This window comes from Mandrillus leucophaeus, unplaced genomic scaffold (assembly GCF_000951045.1).
Source record: "Mandrillus leucophaeus isolate KB7577 unplaced genomic scaffold, Mleu.le_1.0 Scaffold100, whole genome shotgun sequence".
NCBI classification, from domain to species: domain Eukaryota; kingdom Metazoa; phylum Chordata; class Mammalia; order Primates; family Cercopithecidae; genus Mandrillus; species Mandrillus leucophaeus.
The window spans coordinates 2,281,979-2,295,653 of NW_012098099.1; the positions used below are offsets into that span (position 1 = coordinate 2,281,979).

General features: G+C 40.0%; 1 protein-coding gene across 1 annotated transcript in view; it reads right to left on the reverse strand.

The window, feature by feature from the left end:
• The window catches only part of EPDR1 (ependymin related 1), a 32,054-nt gene that overhangs the window by 17,401 nt on the left and 978 nt on the right, over positions 1 to 13,675 (reverse strand).

A 13,675-nucleotide genomic window follows, 5' to 3' on the forward strand; every position in this document is an offset into this window, starting at 1 on the left:
TCTCATGAGACAGTAGTGCAGGCTGGCTTTTGTTTTACCACCACGAAAAGAAACAGCATCATTAGTACTGAGATATCCAGGTTGCCATGGTGCTCGACATTCTTATGAACAGAATGTGAGATAATAGATATAAAATTGTTATATAAATGTAAGTCATCATAACCATGACAAGAAAATCTCACATTTGTGTTTATTGTCATCAGTTAACGTTTAACAGGGAAACAAATCATTTAACATGTACACATATGAATTGCTCTACTACGTAACAAAGAAGGGCTAATTCATCCAGGTGGGATAGAGAGATGAAGGACAGAACATTCTGAGTACTATGGTGGGCCCCTTCCTAAAAGACCCAGCAGGCATTTGTACCCCTTCTCCCTTGTCTGTCTCTCAATATGGAGGTTGAGAAAATCATACTGAGTAGTCCCTCGACTCCATGGAAGATTGGAGCCCTGCAGATATCAAAATCTACAGATGCTCAAGTCCCTTAGATAAAATGGTTTAATATTTAGATAATATGCATAGTTTAGTATAACCTATGCATATTCTCCTGTATACTATAAATTATTTCTAGATTATTTATAATCTTTATACAATGTAAATGCTATATAAATAGTGATTATACTCTATATTTTTATTTGTATTATTTTTATTGTCATAGTTAACTTTTTTTTTTTTTTTAAGACAGAGTTTCACTCTGTCACCCAGGCTGGAGTGCAATGGAATGATTTTCGCTTACTGCAACCTTTGCCTCTCAGGCTCAAACAACCTTCCTGCCCCAGCCTCCCAAGTAGCTGGGACCACAGGCACATGCCACCACACCTGGACCTTTTACATAGTTTTTGTAGAGATGGGGTTTTGCCATATTGCCCAGGCTGGTCTCAAACTCCTGGCCTTAACAGATCCTCTCACATCAGCCCCCCAAAGTGCTGGTATTACAGGCATGAACCACCATACCTGGCCATTTTTAATTTTTTAAAAGAATATTTTCCATCTGTAGTTGGTGGAATCCACGGATATGGAATCCATGGATGCGGAAGGCTGATTGTACTCATTTTCTTAGTCTCCCTTAGAGCTAAAGGTATCTGGTTCTGGCTTTGAAGATCTAAAGGAAAGTCTGTAATGAGAGAGAATCCTCTGGAGATTCCTCCTCTCTCTCAAAGGAAAAAGAAAAAAAAGGGAGAGTCCTTGTTCTAGGGAAGCTACTTCCTTCACTTCCTGTCTTTGAATGTAGTTGGGAGAGGACATAATGCTTGGAGCAGAGGCAGCCATCTTGAAACCATGAGGCAACAAGTCAACATGCAATCTTGCAACTATGAGCCATCATGCTAAGAATGGTAGAGTAAGGGGATGCAGATAAGCCTGGGGTCTTGATGAAACTGTTAAATCAGACCTAGGAACATGTATCCCAAGAATTCTGGAGTAAACAACAAATGTTCTTATATTTTAGCATTTGCTAGTCAGATTTTCTGACACTTATAGCTGTAAATATCCTTAATGAAATGAATAAAAACCACTCCTTTGTGGATAACATCTACTCAATTCATTACAAAAACTCTATGAGAGCCTTCCCTCTCAGAATGAGCAGGGCCCAAAGATTTGACTAATCCTAGAAACCAAAATACCAGAGCCTGGCCTGGGTGTAGGTGAACCTGAGCATTTACTGCCTTCACAGTCAAGAGACAAGTGTTTTTCTGTCATGATTTGGAGTAGTTAGGAAAAAAAGAACATATCCAAAGCAGAGGTTACAGACTGGCAAATTCAGCTGGTTGAACATGTTACTAGCATTTTTATTTTTTTTTAACTGATGAGAAAATATGAGGCTCAGAGCATAACTTCGTAGTTAAGTATGGGGTCAACCAGACTCATTCTAACTCTTAAACACTATGTGCCCCGCTCTCAACGGGGGGAAGGAGTGATTCTTCCCATCCATGTAGAACTGCTTGACCATCCAAAATATATTAAATTACAGAAAAGGGAGTAGACAAATATTATATTGTGATTACAAAAGGACTTTGGTCTTTATGGAAAAAATTGAACAAACTTTGGATTTGTTTAATACGCACTATAATAGATTAGTAATGCATGCTGGCCATCTGACTCTCAGGAGGAAGAATTGAGCTGCGGCCACTTGCCATGCTGGCGTATACTAAATTTGAGTTACACCCTGCAATGATTATGAGACATAAAAAAGAAAAAACACTATTTCAAAATTGTGTTAGATATAAACTCATCGTGCATATTGTTGCCAATCACATATAACAAAAGGAAAATTAAATTACTTAAGAATGCAGCCTGAGGAAAAGCAAAATCAAAGAATAATTATGTTTGCCATTTAAGAAACTGTAAGGTGATGGGCCTCCAGGACTTGGATTCTAGTTCAAAAGATGAAAAAAAGGGCTTGAGAAATTGAAGAGCTTTTTTTCCCCAAAATATATCTGGATGAATATTGGCAATGTGTAGGCAAATACTCTTTCATCTGATGAAAGATAATAAAAAATTTCTCATGAGACAGTAGTGCAGGCTGGCTTTTGTTTTACCACCACGAAAAGAAACAGCATCATTAGTACTGAGATATCCAGGTTGCCATGGTGCTCCGTGGCTTCTAGAACGACACAGCAGGGGGTATTCTAAGAAGGATGGGAAGGACAGTGCAGAGTCAGCATGATGCCATTTAGCAGAAATAGATCAATTCCCACCATGTTGAAATATAAACTCATGCAAACTCTTCCAGCTAACATTTAATGAAACTCTGAAATATAAATCTTATTTTTTATTTTCACTGGGATTTGGGATAGACTGTGTTTACAATCGAAAAGGAATAATGTGTGACCACAAGGATAGCTTTCTGATGAAAAATATCATTATCAAAATAAAAAATACAAGCGGGGTGCAGTGCCAAGGGGCTGTAGTCCCAGATACTTGGGAGGCCAAGGTAAGCAGACCACTTGAGCCCAGGAGTTTGAGGCCAGCTTGGGCAACAGAGTGAGATGTCATCTCTAAATAAATAAGTAAATAAACTAAAAAATTAGAAATTAAAAATGCAGTCGTGGCAGTGTAAAGCAGATTGCGGCAAAAACAAAAAATGAAAACAACAACAACAAAAAAAAACCACCTCACAGACAGTGACTTAGAGGGTATTATTGTAGAATTCAGAGGGGAAAAAAACATATGAAATAATGAAAAGGCTAAAGCAAAGAAGACATTTGGAAGACAGATGTAATGTAAGAGAACCAGAACAGATAATCAGAAAGAGATTCTATAAGGAACCAAAAGAAAGCAGAGTATCAAACCTGTCTCTTATACACATCTAGATGTGTATAAGAGACAGTTGCCGCCCAGGCTGAAGTGCAGTGGTGCAATCTCAGCTCACTGCAGCCTCTGCCCCCCAGGTTCCAGCGATTCTCCTGCCTCAGCCTCCTGGGTAGCTGGGATTACAGGCGCATGCCACCACGCCCAGCTAATTTTTGTATTTTTAGTAGAGACAGGGTTTCACCATGTTGGCCAGACTGGTCTCAAACTCCTGACCTCAGGTGATCCACCCGCCTCGGCCTCCCAAAATGCTGGGATTACAGGCGTGAGCCATCGCACCCAGCCTCAGACTTATCTTTGAGAGCTGTAAATGCCATAAACATATATAAGCAAAAAGACTATTTTTACTCAAATTGTATACACCAAAAAAAATCATTATTTAAATGGCAATAAGTAGACGTGGTCAGACATTGAAAATCTCTGAAAGTATGCAACCTTAGTGTGTTCTTTGAAAAAAAAATTGAATCATTTCTCTAGCTGACTAAAACATGAATTGAAATAAAGGTAAATAAGAAAATTAGTATAAAATAAGTTGCATTGAACTATAAAAGGAGTAAAATGGCTTGTTTTTCTAAAATAGAAGACCTGGTGACAAAGCTCCTTATAAACTTATGCAAACACACACACTATAAAAATTCCTCTGTGTTTTAGCAACGGCAGAAATTGACCTTTTTGAGTGAGGCTTGATTCAGCATGATGAAAGAGGACTACAAACCACCAAAACACTTCTAATTCATTTCAATATACTAAGTGGAACCTAAATAAATACTTGTCCTGTGCAAAAGGAACTGTGTTCTGATGCCCGAGAAGTGGATTCCCACTCTTCATTTCCTAACTCCTTAAGGAGAGTTGAAACCTCAGAATGGTGAGATCTCTGGGGTCCAAGGGTAAGCCAGGTCATGCCTGAAGCTGGGCTAGGATGAGAACCTCTATTCAAAAGGACAAGGTGTGTGACAAGGGACAGGTGGAGGGCTTGACTGTGAGAAGAACTCCCACACCTACAGGAAACACAATCCATGCCAAGACACAGCACTTGATGTGACATTTCCAGTGGATATGAAATCTGGGGCAGATTCTCTTCCCCCATCCTTCACTCCCAAGAGTGCCAACTGGTAGAATCTTTCACTGCTCCACAGCCCTGTTTCTTCTGAAATGGGAGCTTCCATCCTCTCATGCTTTCTCCACATTCGCTGCCTCTGCCTCCCACTTCAAGCAGGGTCCCTCTGCCAAGAGTTGCCCTAGAGTTGCCCAAGTGCTGCTGCCCTTGACTTCAGCCAGCCCAGAGACTCTGGGGTGTCATTGGCCCCTTCTGCCTTTCTCAGCCTGAACGTCCTGGCCCATCAGCATCTTGGTGAGACACTCTGGGAAGCAGTATTGTTAAGCAACCTGGAAGGGACTTGCATCCACCATATCTTCTCCCAGATGCCATGGCAATGAGCCTGGGGATTCATGGTGCCACAGATACTTTTCATAAGTTATATGTTACCTATTGCTGACAGTGTTGCATCAGGCAGAGAGGTGTGCCCTCGGCCCTGCACCACCGGCTTCCCATCTGCCAGTGGCATCCCTGGTGGCTTCTGAGATGCTCTGGAGCAGTGTCTTCCCTGAGAGAGCTGGGTCTGTGACTCTGGTGCCTCTTCTGAGGTGAGCTTTTGGCTGTAGTTCATTGGCAGGGCTCATGTTCTAGAACTCTACCAGAAGATCTAACTTTAAGCCACAATAAAAGCAGCCTTCTGTGAGCAGGCAGGAGTCATCCAAAGCATCATATCCTTTTCCTCCAGGAGAAGTTGCCTTCTTTAGGGAAGCCATCATCCCAAGAGTTTCTTCTTTCTTTGGGGGGCCTGAGGGTAACTTAGGCACCCTGCTAAGGATCTGATTCCTCTTCAGATGGCCTCCTGACTCAAAGAGGCCCTGCTTCTGAGAAACTGTGAGTGCTTTGGAAATAAATCTCAAATGCCCACATTGGGTGAAATTCCCCAAAATTGAAATGGAGGCACAAAAGAGATACTGAAGACAGTGTCTGATGAGAGGGCAGTTGGGGAGTGGCTCATGGGCGAAAGGAGTTTGGGGCATCCACTCTCTGGGGGTGGTGGTGTGCCCTCCTAGGGAAGCTCTACTTCAACCCTACTGGAAAACTTTGAAAAACACTGCAGTGTAATTCGATGTCAAAAATCATTCTTAACATAGAAGAGGTATAACATAACATATAAACGAGAAACCATGAAACCATTACATAAATCTATCATTTTATTGTCTAAGAAATTTAATTATAAGGAAGAAAGGAAAGAAAATACATATCTATTATTTAGATATCCTTCCACAATGAATGTATATTATCAGTTATTCATTTCCGTCATTCACTGATTCAAAAAAAAATTAGTCAGGCCCTGCTCTTAGCTGTTAGAAAATGGAGCTTGGGAATCGCCTTCTCCGACATCAGAACACAGTTCCTTTTGTACGGGGCAAGCATTCATTTAGGTCCCACATAGTATGTTGAAAAGAATGTAAAGTGTTCTGAGGAGTTAGAGATACAGCAACAACCATACAAAACCCCTGGCCTTATGGAGCCTTACTGTGCGTAAGGGAAGGTAGGAGAGATGAAGGAACAAACTTTAATATTAAACTCTCTGCCAGATAGTCGTAAGTGCCTTAGATATATTAATATAAAGCAGTTAGGGGGCACTGAGAATGTTGAGTGGAGAAACAGTTTAATTTGGGAGTAGGTCATGCAGCTTCTTAGGAAAAAGGCTTCCAAGGCAGAGGCAATGACAGATTCAAGTGCCAATGGGGTCAGTGTGCTGAGGTCAGGTCCACAATGAGTGAGCTGGTGACAGAGATAAGGTAGGGAAGAGGCTGGGGAGCAGATCCTGAGCCAAGGAGTGGCATGACATATTTTCAAGAGAACCCTGGGGTTTCTATGTGGAGAAGAGACTAAAGGGGGCAAGGTCAGAAGCGGGAAGACCTATTAGGAGGCTATCATAAACATCCAGCCAAGACATAATAAAGGTCTGGACCAGAATAACCATGGAGGTATGGTCAGATTCAGTATATATCAAAATTAGGGTATAGGTAGAAACGTAAAGAGATGAGAACCTGAGCCCTGGGAGAGTCCACTATCAGCAGTCCAGAGAAGAGCAGAGAGAGCAACAAGGCTTGAGGAGAGGAAATAAGGTGGGAGGAGGAAAACCAGAAAACCAGCAGGTTGAAAATCAAGTGAAGAAAGTGCATCAGGATTGGGGAATTAATCTACAATAAGATGAGGACTGATCAAAGATTAGTTGATTAGTAATGTACAGCCTCTTGCTTTTGACCAGAGTATTTTCAATAGAATGGTGAAAAAAGTGATTGGAGGTTTTTCAAGAGAGCATAGGAGTACAAAAATTGTAGTTAGCAAGAGATTTGCTTTAAATAGAAGAGGAGAATGAGATTTCAGCTGGTAAGATCAAGAGAAGTTATTTTTATTTAAAGATGGGTAAAATAAAAGAAAATGTTAAGGGGGAAAATAGAAATTTTTTACTGGAATTGGTGAAATCTAAGACTATTATATTTATTCCAGGAAAAACAAACCACTAATTGGTGGAATATTTTCAGATCTTTGGGCACTTTGCCCCTGACCACCATCCTCAAGGTCAGAATCAGGAAGAAACAGCTCAAGGTTATTGGAGAAAGTAAAGATGTTTTCAAAGCAGTATAGTGACCACCTCTGGCTTCCATTTGTAAATTAGTCTTACATTCCATCAGCCTCCTTACTCTCCTGGGCTTATCTTCTTTGGATCTTTTTTCCCTAGTGCCTACTTCTCCCTCCCCATCTCAGCATTAGTTCTCTGAAATCCAGGGTCTATAGACCCACTGAATTAAGTCCCTTAAATCAAACTTTGTGTGCTTCCAAGAAAATCTGTTTCTTGAAGAAAAACTCAAATACTGCAAAACTCAAGTACTGCAAATCAGCATGGTTTATTCTTTGAGGATCAGGAGGCCACAAGCAGTCAAGACTTACTGAGCTCATAAAAGAATATGCTAGCTCCAGCCATCTGAGACCAAAATGATGGAGTAAAGGTCAAAGGAGAAGTCATTCTCCTAATATTCACAAAGTCATGCTTTCTTAAAATGAAAATCCAATCCATGCAAAACAAAATTCATGATCAAATAGATTTATTGAGCACTTTATATTCGTCTGCCTCCCCCAGTCACACAGAGAAACCCTCTGAGGATCTGTAATGATGACATATTGAGAAGCCCAAAGGAATATAAACATATGTTAAGAACATAATTTGACCTTCTCCTTTCTCTTGAACAATTTAGACTAAAGCCATTAGGTAGGACCAAGAAAGATATGCTTCTACATGGGCTGGCCTGGAGTGCGGAGCCCATGTGTGAAGGAGACAGCATAACGATACATGATTGGTTACCTACTGCAATTGAATATTACGAGCCAGTTTTCTCACTGTCTGAGAAGGGAATAGCAAAAATGAAAGGGGAAAAAAAAACTAGAATGGACCATGTAGTGTCGGATTAGAAAGAAAGCATCAGTTTAAACACCTCTATGGATTAGAACTGGAGGTTCAGAAATAAATATAGATGTAAATGTGTATATATGTATGAGTATGTGGGGGGAGGGGTGTGTGTATTCAAACTTAACACCCCGTGCTTTGTCCCTTGAGAGGACCTGGTAGCAGTGCCACCTGATAGCACTGAACATGACTACAGCACAGGTCCTGACTTCCACATATTATTCTCCAAGAAAAGTAACCAGGGCTTCTTGAAAAATGGTTTATCCTAGGACTAGGGCAGGAAAATAAAGATGATCTTAGAATATCTTGCTGTGCCAGAAAGCAAGGAAGTGCTCAAACACATCAAAAGAACATAGAAACCAATTTGAAGAGGCTTCCACTGGCCAAATCTAGGACATTATGAACAGCAAAGTAAACAATGAGAGCAAATAGAACAAAATGAGAAGGCTTGAGTGCACACTGATACAAATAAAGTATAATTCAGAAGATTAATGAAGAATGGGATATGTACATGGTTTTAAAATATTTCCCTACCAAATCTTGTTAATTAAAAAAAAGTGTATCATTTCACAGTGAAGAAGCCTGGCAGACAGCAGTCAATCAGGTGATCAAAGTGAACATCAGGATGCAGTTAGAAGAGAGTATTATCCCTGATATTCCTGCCAAAGGTAAGTAACTTGAAGCTAATTATGAGGAAACATCAGACAAACTCAAATCAAGGAACATTCTACAAAATAACTGGCCTGCAATCTTTAAAAGTTCTAAAGTGCAAGGAATACCTAGGAAATGTTCCAGACAGAAAGAGACCACAGAGACACCACATTTAAATGTAATGCTTGCACTTAAATCTTTTCTTTTCTTTTCTTTCTTTCTTTTTTTTTTTTTTTTTTTTTTTTAAAACATACAAAGAACAACTGGCAAAACATGAATGACACCTGAATTTCAGATGGTCAAAATGAACTGGTGTTAATCTCCTGACTTATATGGTTGTATTGTGGTTATGCAGGAGAAAGTCCTTGCTGGGGGAGATCATGGATATATCAGTTTGGCAACTTACTATCAAACAGTTCAGGCAGGGGAAAGTTCTTTGTATTATAATTGCAACTTTTCTGTAGGTGTGAGATTGTTTCAAAATAAAACAAAAGTATGGATTTGAAAAATAATCCTCATCCTCTTTTCCAAACACATAAGATTACTGAAGTTACCTTAGGTGATAACAGCCCTGGGAATTAATCATCCACAGCTGATACTTGGACCAACACCCCTATAAAAACATTATTCCATTCTTAGTAGGAAGGGAGGCTCAATTGAGTGCAGAGCCTTCTGAGTTTGGGCCCGAGGCATTTCAAGGTAGCCTCTTCTCTTTCTCTATTCATAAGACAGGCTTAGGTGAAAAAGAGAAGGAAGAAAAATAACTTTGAATTAATTCGTCTACATAATGGGATAGGTTGAGAAAAAATTTAAAATCTGTGTCAAGTTCGTTGCATTAGAAACAGTGAATCAGCCTGATATAATAAAAGTGCAATTGGTACCTTCAGGGTATCATTTAATCCTATCTGTACCTAGCATTTAACAAATGAAAGCCTAAAAGTGATTTAGTATCAACATTGTAGGCATTATTCAAATTAAATTAAAAGATGAAAAACACAGAGGTTCTGAAATGTTGAGGACCTTATTGGGGTGAAGGCAGGATTAGAGGCCATGGTTGTCACTCCATCATGGTCTAACATGAATCCCCCTACTCTCTCCACTACAGGAGGCTGATTCTCTGTTTAAAGAAAGAGAAGGTTAATGTTATTCTCTTCTCCAAGAAATAATATGCTGTGGGAGAATCAAGAGAAGCAGACATGAATTAATCAGAATTTGAATAAGAATCCACCTGCTGCTCCATTTGTGACATATTTTTCATGTTTTACAAATACAAATCCTTAATAGAACATGTAGGATTGGTGATGAAATAATATTCCAAGATACCAGACTGTGCATATTGTTTTACTGCCTCTCTGCTTACTCTGCATTAAGAGCTTCATTGATTCCAACACCCAAGCCACCATTTTGTAAGGGGAAGCCTAAAGTTACTGGTGGCCTGAGAGGGTTCATTGTGTATCAACGTTGCTTCCCCCATAAAGTTCAAAATGTTGCCTGAAATATGAAAATAATCTTCTTGATTTTCCTTCAGTCTTTCAAATAAATACTTGTGAATTTAGTCAAGGAGTCGGAAAAGACAGTTGGAATTAGAAAATAAAAATGGTATCAATTACTAAAATTTCCCATTCGCTGCTCAGGCTTGTCTTATCTGAAGCCTGTAAAGTTGTTTAATCTTTTCCATCATCTCAGGGAAAAGAGAGCCTGGAAAATCCTAGTCATTCCACAGTAACTATCAATGGGATTTTCCATAACTATCTGGATAAAAAACGAAAATCTTAAGAAGTAGATCCAATTCTAAAACTTACTTCTCAACTTACTCATAAATGTGAAGAGACAACTCATCCATATTTTCTTCAAATAACATCTGGTTGCTTGGCCAGACTGTTAATACCTGAAAAAATTTCTGAGTTTGTTCCAACAAATCTACACTTAAAGAGCTTAAAAATGTGTTTATGCATTAAACATTCTTTTCCACATCTGACTTCAGGCCAGTGATGTGACTGTGAGAAAGAATCTTGCCAAGAACTCGGAAAGAAAGGGAAAAAAAATGTCTTTTAGAAGTTTAACTGTGAAACCAGCACCTATTGGACTAGGGCAGAGGAATGAGAAATCACCACAAAGGGGCAAAAATGCTTCTAGGCCAGCAAGAGTTGGCTGTGACTCCACTAAAGGTATAAAACACACATCTAAAGGTTATATTAATCAGTCATGGAGTCATGGAAGAAGGGTTGCTCAAACAGACTTGAGCAGTACTCACCAAGGGTCCATTCCAAGTGGAAGGGGTCAGGAGCAGCACAATTGGGGTAGCACAGAACCACCAACTCATCTCTATTGTGAAAATGAATGCATCACTTTGCCTTTGCCTGATTACCATCAAACCTTACCCTGGGCTGGCCTGTCTTATTCATGATGGAAAACTCCATATTGCGCATATAGCCTAACCTAGGGCAGGCAATTATTAGATGTTTGTTCAGTGAATTTGCTCCAACTCTTTGCTCACAACTGCCTGATGATAATTTGGCTCCCCACATAGTTCTGACTACAGGGAGAGAATGACCTAGTCTTGTGGATTTGAGAATCCTGGTCCGCATACCAACGATAAAACTTATTGAAATAGACAGTTTAGCATTTGAGTTTCCTTACTCACAGGTTGCTCCCAAAGGAAGGGTCTGTGTGTGCTGCTGGATCAAGTTTCTGAGCCCAAAGGGCTGGTAGCAAGTCTCTGGGCTCTGGTAACTTTACCAGGATGATGATGATAGTGGTAGTGATGGGCCCAACCCTGGTCATGAACAGAGCATCTTGTGTGTACTATCAGACATTGTACTATATGTTTTATATACTTGAACTCATTTAATTCTCACAATAATCCAATAAATTAGGCATTATAAGTATTCCCATTTTGTAAATGAGGATACTGAGACTCAGAAAACTTTAGTAACTTACCCAAAGACCCATATTCAGGGTCTGGACTCAGATCCAGATTTGTCTGACTCTAAAGCCTAATTTTTTTAATTGTAAAAAAATAATACTACCTTTGGGAAGATTAGCCCTTGTCCTTCTCTTTGGCACACTCCTCTGCTTCAGCAGTGTGCTCTGGGCCATCCCAGTCCATCTTCAATATGACTATTCATCAATGCGCCACTACTGTACAAGTCTTCACAGAAAATTACATAGGATACCAATTCACCCTTAATTAGAAGTGCACAAAGTCAAACCCTGTTGCAAGGAACAGCATCACCATCTACCCTATGCCATCAGTACCATTAGCTTCACAAGCCAAAAATGGGGGCCTCTTTAACTTTTTCCTCTCCCTCACCACACCTGCCACAACCCATCCAATCATTTACATGTTTCTCAATTGAATCTCTTCAATACTTCCCTGATGCATTCACTTGCCCCCTGCTCACCATTCCCATTGCTACTACCCATCTCTCACCTGGACCACTACGAAAATCTCCAAGGTTGTGTTCTCACTTCTACTCTTGCTCCACATTGCTCCATTTTGTGTCCATATTATGGGAATGCATCCTTAAGGACACATCCATGGATCTTTATATAATCTAATCACAAATTCCACGGTTTAAAACTCCTTCAGTATGACCCTCCGCCATGTCCTGTGCTTCAGCCCTAATAATGAGTGGTCTGCGGTTTTTGGAATTTACTCAGATCTATACACTCCAGGATGGCACACACATACCAGGCATGGATACACCTGCATCCCCCTGGACCAGCAGTCTCTCCACATCTCCCTGGGAAACCTCTACAGGTGTTTTGGAACTCACTCTCATTTCAGCTCCTCCAGGAAGCCTGGGTTAGGTGCCCAGCTGAGTTCTTCTCATCACACCCCAGCTCTCACCCCTCATACCACTGTATCGGAATTTTTTTTTTATTTATGTGGCTTCACCTCCAGACTCTGACCTCCCCAAAAGCCAGGAATCACTCTGTTTATACACAGTGCCTAACATGAACAAATGCTTATTAAATAAATGAATGAATGAATGTGAACCTGGTATACCATAGGCGTCAGAATCCACCCAGCTTCCTCAAGTATTAGCTGTGTGATCTTAAGAAAGTTGCTTAATCTCCCTAGACCTCAGAGTTATTGTCTGTAAAACGGAGATCATAAAACCTATACTGTCAAGTTATTGTGAGATTTAAACTAAATTATATAATACATGTAAAATCCTCAGTGTCATGCCTCATATATAAGAAGTATTCAACTGTTGGTTGTTATTATTATTGCTGTGCCCTTCAAGACCCTACTGAAAACATTCATGTTCTTGAAAGACTTGGAATCAATTCCCAGTTCACCATGATGACTGTGCTGCTCTGCATTTCATAATGCATTATTTTACACCCTTGATATTGTTTGAAAGGGTCTGCCCTTTCCACACTTTCTTCAAGTCACCTAATACTTGTACAAATGCTTTTAGGATAAATGATATTATCAAATTTGATTTTGTTCTATAAACTAATAGTGCCCTTTTGCTATAGATCTTACAGTCCACTGAAGTTTCAAACCATGAAAATTCACTTTGCAACTCCCCATGATACAAATGCCATAAAGAGAGACAGTGAGAGGAACACACTTAGGGGGAATGGCAGGGCTCTGGAAAGGAGACAGGTGGTCATCCCAAATTAGAAATCAGGTCTTAAAGGGGCCACAAGCAAGATGACGTCTCAAAAAGAGGGTGCCCTTTGTCACAACAGATGTGCAAAGGTGAATGGTCAGACCAGTTCTTAAAAGAAACTTGCAGCTTTGCCCCTGTAAGGAGTACTGTGCAGTCATTAAAAATAGGAGACCAGCTAATAACATGGCAAATAAGAACCTATAAGGTACAATGTTAAGTTAAAAAAGATTAGGGTAACATATGGCTTTTGATCATAGTATGTAAAATTTGCTTTAAAATAAACAAAAAACCTAAAGGGAGTAGACCAAAATTTTAATAGCTGTAACAATTTGATAAGTTTGTGGGTGAAATTTTCTTTTTATCAATTTCCCACACCGTTTGTAGTCCTGCGACAGTCTTTTAAAATACAAAAAGTATTTCTTAGAAAATACATATTCTGCGTGCCTCTCTCGCAGATGGCTCTAGAAAGAAATTAGATAGTGCAGAAGACACGCCCTAGACTGCAGGGGGCTCCATGAGCCCAGAGCCTGACTCAGCAGCGTGAGAACAGGGGCGAACCTGGGCACGGGGGCC